Source organism: Crocuta crocuta, unplaced genomic scaffold (genome assembly GCF_008692635.1).
Source record: "Crocuta crocuta isolate KB4526 unplaced genomic scaffold, BGI_CrCroc_1.0 scaffold392, whole genome shotgun sequence".
NCBI classification, from domain to species: domain Eukaryota; kingdom Metazoa; phylum Chordata; class Mammalia; order Carnivora; family Hyaenidae; genus Crocuta; species Crocuta crocuta.
The window spans coordinates 68,447-75,520 of record NW_027530363.1 but is presented as its reverse complement, the minus strand read 5'-3'; the positions used below and the strand labels follow the sequence as shown (position 1 = coordinate 75,520).

Below are 7,074 nucleotides of genomic sequence, written 5' to 3'. Positions count from 1 at the left end.
GATAGATATAGCAATATAGAGATAGATATAGACACATATGTACCTACCTCTCTATACATAGATATATATCTCTATTTCTATCTCATCTATATCTATCTACATATACAGAAACACACACACACACACAGAAAGAGAGAGAGAGAAAGAGAGAGAGAGAGAGAGAGAGAGAATCCATACAACCAGTGGTCCCATTACAATTTTAATTATGAAAGGACCAGATCTAAAACCTGGACATCTAAGAAGGGCTGATTTAGACTGAAGTAGAACTAGGTAGTGATTAACATTCATCTTATATTTGTGGTCTAATTTGAGGTTAGGCAGCATCCCAACACCTTTATCAGAGCACGCACAACCTCCTTCTTACTCAGACTGTATATGAGGGGGTTCATTATGGGGTGAGGATGGCACCAAGTATAAAGAGAAACTGGTCCACTTGGGACTGTGATGAGAACTAGGTCTCACGTAGACCAGCATGGCTGGACCAGAGTGGAAGCTTACCACAGTCAGGTGGAGGAACAGGTGGTCAGGGATTTATTTCTGTACTCCCAGGAGTTCATGCCGAGGATAGTAAGGAAGATGAGAAAATAAGAAGACAAGATAAAGGACAAGGGAATGAGGAGCATCATAATGGTTGTCATTACTACAGCCTTCTCACAGGCCAATTTCAGAATGGCCATGACCTCATAGAGGAAATGGGAAATCTCTCTGGAACCACAGATGGTGAAATAGATAGGATCCACTGTGTGTGCAAGTGATGTAAGGACACTCACATCCCAGAGATAGAAGCCATCTGCAGATGTGTTTTCTGGCTTATCATCAGGGTGTATCTCAGAAGGTTACAAATGGCCACATACAGGTCAAAGGACATGACGGCGATAAGGGTACATTCAGCAACTACTAGAGTCTGGAAGAAAAAAAGTCTGAGTTTCACAGGCAACCTTTGAGATGTTTCTCTTCTCTGAGAAGTCAGTTGCCATTTTGGGTACAGTGGAGGAGATTAATGTCAAGTCCATGAGAGCCAGTTAGCTCTCTGTCATTAGGAATGACAGGAAAAAAATGAGTGTGTGGAAGTGAGAATCTACCCAGATCAGGAAAATAAGGATGAAGTTTGAGATGAGAGTCACAGTGTAGATCATAAGGATGACAGAAACAAGGACATTGACATGTTTTGTGCCAGGGAATAGGCCCAAGAGGATAAAATCATATTTGAAGTCTCATTTCTTTTATCCAAGTTTTTGTCTTGTTAGAAGTAATCAACCCTGGGAACAAGTCCAATTAGGAGAAATTATAAAGATTTACTGGATTCTGTTCCCGAAGTTCTTTCCTTTATCACCCTTATCAGCATCAGCAGGCTGTGATATTTCTGCAAATGACAGCATTTTATCCAATTTCATGGATAAGTAGTTATTTTATGTCCCCACCTATCTTCTTTACTTACAGAATATGTTGCCCCCATCTGGTACATCCAGGTTGCATCTTATACTGGTATCTCAGAGCCCGTACTTTCACCTCCCTTCTTTTCTATGTCATTGTTAAAAGACCCCATTCCCCTCTCCCCACTTAATGCTCTCTCACTGCCCTACTTTAACTTTTGAGAAGTATATAACATTTATTCCATCCTCACTCAATCACACAGTTTCTATTCTAATATGTTCTTAACACTATGCTAAATCTTAGAAAGACAAAGATGAATAAGGTATGATTTCTGATGCTAAAGACCTTTACCTCTATTGAAGAAGATGTCAATGACAAGAATATGTGAGAAAATAAGACAGATGTTATATGGAAGAATATAGAACATACACTGCAGAAAGGAGATTGAGATAATTCTTCATTTTAAAAAGCTTGAGGAATTGCATGATGAATATCTAACCTCACATAGACTTTGTTTAAAAACAAAGCCACAACCAAAAACTAAACCATCACACCTGTAGGCATTTAGAAGGGAAGAATGTCTCAGAGGGACACCTGGGTGGCTCAGCTGGTTAACCACTTGACTCTTGATTTCAACTCAGGTCATGATATACAGTTAGGAGATCAAGCCCTGCGTTGAACCTCACTTTGGTTTCCATGCTGAGCATGGAGCTGCTCAAGATTCTCTCTCTCTCTTCCCACTCATTTCGCCCCTCCCCCCAAAAAAACAGCGGATCTCAGAGAAAAGTTACATGGTTTGTCCAAGGTCATAGCATTACTAAATGTTGAAGAGAAATGACCAAAACTCACATCCCAGAAGTTTTTCCAATTATATTTCACCTTCAGATCCTTATTAAGTATATTCAAATAGAGTTGTTATTAAATAAAGCCTTGTATTTTTCTGCATTTTAAACTTTTTAAAATGCTTATTTATTTTTGAGAGGGAGACAGAGAGAGAAAGAGCACACGTTGGGGAGGGCAGAGAGAGAGAGAGAGAGAGAAAGACAGAATCCAAAGCAGTCTCCAGGCTCTGAGTGTCTGCATGGAGCCTAATGTAGGGCTCAAACTCACGAACTGTGAAATCATGACCTGGGCCAATGTTGGAAGGTGACCTGTGAGATCATGACCTGGGCCACCCAGGCACCCCTATGTTTTATTTATTAGTTTAGTGAAAGCTGTTGTAATTGATAATCTTTCAATTCTCAGTGGCTTAAGATATTATCTTAAGATAATAGAATATTCTTGTCAGATGAATTAAAAAATAACCTTTGCTGATGAGCAGATGGCTCTCTTTTGAATGACATTTCAGGTACCGAGAATTATGACATCTTGTCGCTCACCATCTTCAACAATGACATTTTTTTCCCCCTAATATTAAACATTCCTTGTTTTTGACAGGATTTTATTTTGTTTTGTTTATTTTTTTTTTTACAAATAGTTTATTGTCAAGTTAGTTACCACATAACACCACAGCTCATCCCCACAAGTATCCTCCTCCATGCCCATCCCCCCTCCCTCCCACATCCATCAGTCCTCAGTTTTTGTCAGCATTCAAGAGTCTCTCATGGTTTGCCTCTCTCCCTTTCCCCCACCATTTCCGCCCTTCTTCTCCCCCTTGTTCCTCAGTTAAGTTCCTCCTAATCCTCCTATATGTGCAAACATATGATATTCAACAATGACTTCTAAGGTCAGTATCCTCATCTGTATCAAGCAGCCCTTAGGCAGGATGTGGAAATGTTAATGAGCTGCCCCTGAAAGTGCTGTATGAGGTTTCCCCTAATATTTGAGTCCAGTCACATAGCAATACATCATTGCAGGGGAGGCTAGGAAGTATCTTTAGCTCAGCGCACAGGAGAAAAGAGTAAATATATTTGGTAAACAGCTGTCATTTTCTGCACATCTAAATTAGTTTGCACAAAGCCTATTTGCTGGTTCACAGCAGGGACATTGTTTTCCATTCCTTTGCCACTTTACTTGAACATATGGTGGCACTATCAGTATTTGTTTAATTGAACATACCTGCTACTCAGGGGAGCTGTTCCTCATTCCCCTTCCATGAATCCGATTCTTGGCCCTTTCAAAATAAAAGTGAGCTTTCTTTGGAGACTATATTAGTTTACCTACTGCTCTATAATTATTATCTCAAGATAGTACAAACAGGTTTTGCCTCACAGATATTCCCATCAGGAGTCCGAGTGAAATTCAGCTGGTTGCCTCTGACTAAAGAATTCCCACAAAATTGTAATTAAAATGCTGGCTGGTGCTACAGTTTCATCTGAATTCTTAACTGCGGGAGGATCTGCTTCCAATTTCACTCAGGTGTTGTTAGCAAGGTTCAGTTCAGTTCCCTGGAGCAGATGGCTTCAATTTTTTGCTGGCTGTTGGCTGGGAGCTTCCCACACTTCCTTGATTTTCCATGGGGTATCTCATAACATGGTAGCCAGCTTCCTTACAGAAAGACGGGAGGGGCAAAAAAGAGGGAGAAAGGTGGAGAATGAGAGCGAGATGGAAGTCACAGTCTTTTTGTAACCTAATATCAGAAATAATAAGTGATAAGATTCATCCGTTGCTCAAGAGGAGAATACACAGGTCATGAATACTGGCAGACAGGGATCATTGGTGCCAGATGGTTGCCTATCATAAGATTTCTCCAAGTGCATGGCATTTTTGTCAAAACTTTGAATTTTAGAGTTTAAACGTGCCTTAGAAAAATCCACTTTACTCTTATCCCCAGTAATTTTGTTTTTCTCTCTGTTATTTTAGTGATGAAGGAATTACGGTTTTAAAAAGTTGAATGGTTAGTCCCAGAACATTCATCTAGTTGAAAATGGAGAAACTATACCTAGGCCCACTATTATTTTGATTTTCTTGACTCCTTGCAGAACTTTAAATTATTCCTTGAGTTATTTTTAATTTATTCTCTATAAATCTTTTACTTCTAGAATGCTTAGGGGACAGGAGTCATTCTAAACATGCTGTCAACCTGTGTGCGCACTCATGAATAATAACTATGAAGAAATGTTTAGAAAACCAGTACTATAACCAAATTTAACTTTTAAATTATTAGCCTGTTGTAGTTTATATGTCGATTTTTATCACCTAGACCATACCTTAAATATGAATGTATTTCAATTTTATATATTTATAAATTTCATATATGCATTAAAAATTTAAATGTCCACTCATTTAAATGATACCCACATGCAACCCTTAAACCTTGAAGAAAGATTTGAAAATATATGTGTCTTATTTTGGGGTATTTCCATGTCTTGATAGATTGTTTTGATAGCTATCCATTTTATAATGGCCTGGCAAATGGATAATTTCCGTTGGGCTACAATGGCACATGACCATCAGAGCCAGATTAGAAAAGTCAGTCAGTCATGGTGGTTGTCTTTTAGGGTAGATTCTGCTGCTTGGTTTAAACCTGAGTTAATGGCCTGCTCTGTTACTTTTCTTTTCCTGCATTGTACCCCTTGTATGGCCACATGTGTAAATGCAGATCTTTGCTTCCCAAAGCCCTCAGCAAGAACAATGTAGTAAGCAGATTTATTAATCAGAGTAGAATGTGCTTAAACTTTAGGGTTTCTGATTATTTCATGTGACAGTGATTTTTTGGATGACGATGTGACCAGGGGTGTTCATCCTGAGACCTGTCCCATTTCAAACTTTGCCTTGTTGGTGAATTACTTTCTTTTAATTCTGTAATGGTTTGGTGCCCTCTTGCTCTAACAGTCTGTTCCTTATTAAACATCTCCCAGCAAAGGATATGGTATATTCATGCCTTATGATCTAACAGGCTGTCCTCTATGAGGACAGGAAATATTTCCACAGAAAATAAAGTTGAAAGTCAAGGACAGATCTCTGTGTGCTTGGGTAGCTTAATTTGGTTGAGTGTCTGACTCTTGATTTTGGCTCAGGTCATGGTCTCACAGTTTGTGGGAGTGAGCCCCGCACTGGGTTATGTGCTGGGAGTGTGGAGCCTACTTGGGATTCTCTCTCTCCTCTTTTCTCTCTGTCCCTCCCCCACTTGCACAGACCCCCTGTGCTCTCTAGCTCTTTCTCGAAATAAATAAATAAATTTTTTAAAGGACAGATTCCTGAAGAAGTCACTTTTGACTTCAGGAACCAACTGGGAGAAACAGATTGTGAAAGCATTTTTGGTACCCATCCACACAAAACAAAATCAGCATCTCTCTTTCCAGTCTCTCTTAATTCATTTGTTAATTCTTTTTTTTAATGTTTTATTTATTTCTAGGAGAGAGAGAGACAGCGTGAGCAGGGGAGGGTCAGAGAGAGAGAGAGTTACAGACTGAAACAAACTCCAGGCTCTGAGCTGGCAGTCAGCACAGAGCCCGATGCGGGGCTCGAACCCACGAACCGTGAGATCATGACCTAAGCGAAAGTCGGACGCTTAACCGACTAAGCCACCCAGGCGCCCCTTCATTTGTTAATTCTTTATCCATGCACTTATTGAGTTTGATTCCATATACCAAATAAAGTCACATGTTTAGTTTCCAAAAAATATTTCAATCTTCCTTTCTCTCATTTAAAATTTTAATCTTCTACTCACCATTCCTCTCTGTTTTCTTTTCTTAGTTAGCCATCAACTCTATTACAATTTTTCTACTTCACTGAGGGACCTCCCCTCAAATGCTTTTACATTCTGTTTCTCCCCTTTCACTGAAAAATCAAATCCTAATTTCCCTGATAGTTTCAAGAAAGAGAAAAAATATATATTTGGACGGAAAAGTTGTCGGTGGCATAAAAGGAGATGAGCTTTGCCATTTCCAAATTATTAGCAAACAATAATGGATGGAACATCTTTTTTTCCTTTATACAATTTTACAATTCACATGTAGAAACACAATTCATGGCTACTTCTAATGGGTTTTATTTTTTTATAATTAAGTATTGTAAGTTCTACCACTTCTGGAAATTTCTTTATCACTTTCAACTTAATTCATCATGAGGAAATGGAAGATAGGGTTTCCTTCTTTTCTCTGGTTTGAAAGCAATCATTTTAATAGGCAACTGTATATGATACAAACAAATCTTGTTGAATTTAATCTGAAACTTTGGATTTGTTTGTGAAATATTTTGTATCCCAGTCAAAAGAATATGTCTCTGGCATCACTAAAATGAAACTGTTCATGATATATGTTAAATGTAACTAATGTAAATGTTATGTCATAAAGGAGACCATTTTCCATTTTATCCTCTTACCTTGGTTTTCTAGTTGAATCTATGCACACATTGACAACCTATGTATTCCTTTCCTTTTGTCAATTTTATTGGACTAATCCATTCAGTAGTACAAAACTGACAATTTGTACAGGAAAATCTAGAAATTGTTAAGTGGGGATTTTATGCTAAAAAGTTTTCCCTGGCTTTGGATTTCAACCAGGTATTGGTAGTACTGTTTTATGTGCACAGTTTTCTGCAATGACAAGAATCATCACCTGCCATTTGTATGTTGCCTTTTCCCAAAGGGCTCGCTGAGACCAGACTCATAGCCCTCCCTGGGTCCCTGCAGATCTCTCTGTTAGCCTAACTGTCTGTACTGGCTCTTCCTTATGTGAATTGTGTATAGAAACTGTGGCGTGTGTGTTATTGAGATTTACATGGTTCTTCTTTGAGAATGAAAAAGTAAATTTTTTT

The 7,074-nt window shown here is 38.6% G+C and overlaps 1 pseudogene; it reads right to left on the bottom strand.

Annotated features, from left to right (window-relative positions):
- Positions 1-302: 302 nt before the first annotated feature.
- LOC144233283 (olfactory receptor 2M5-like) lies at positions 303-1,016 on the bottom strand (annotated as a pseudogene).
- Between the last annotated feature and the right edge of the window lie 6,058 nt (positions 1,017-7,074).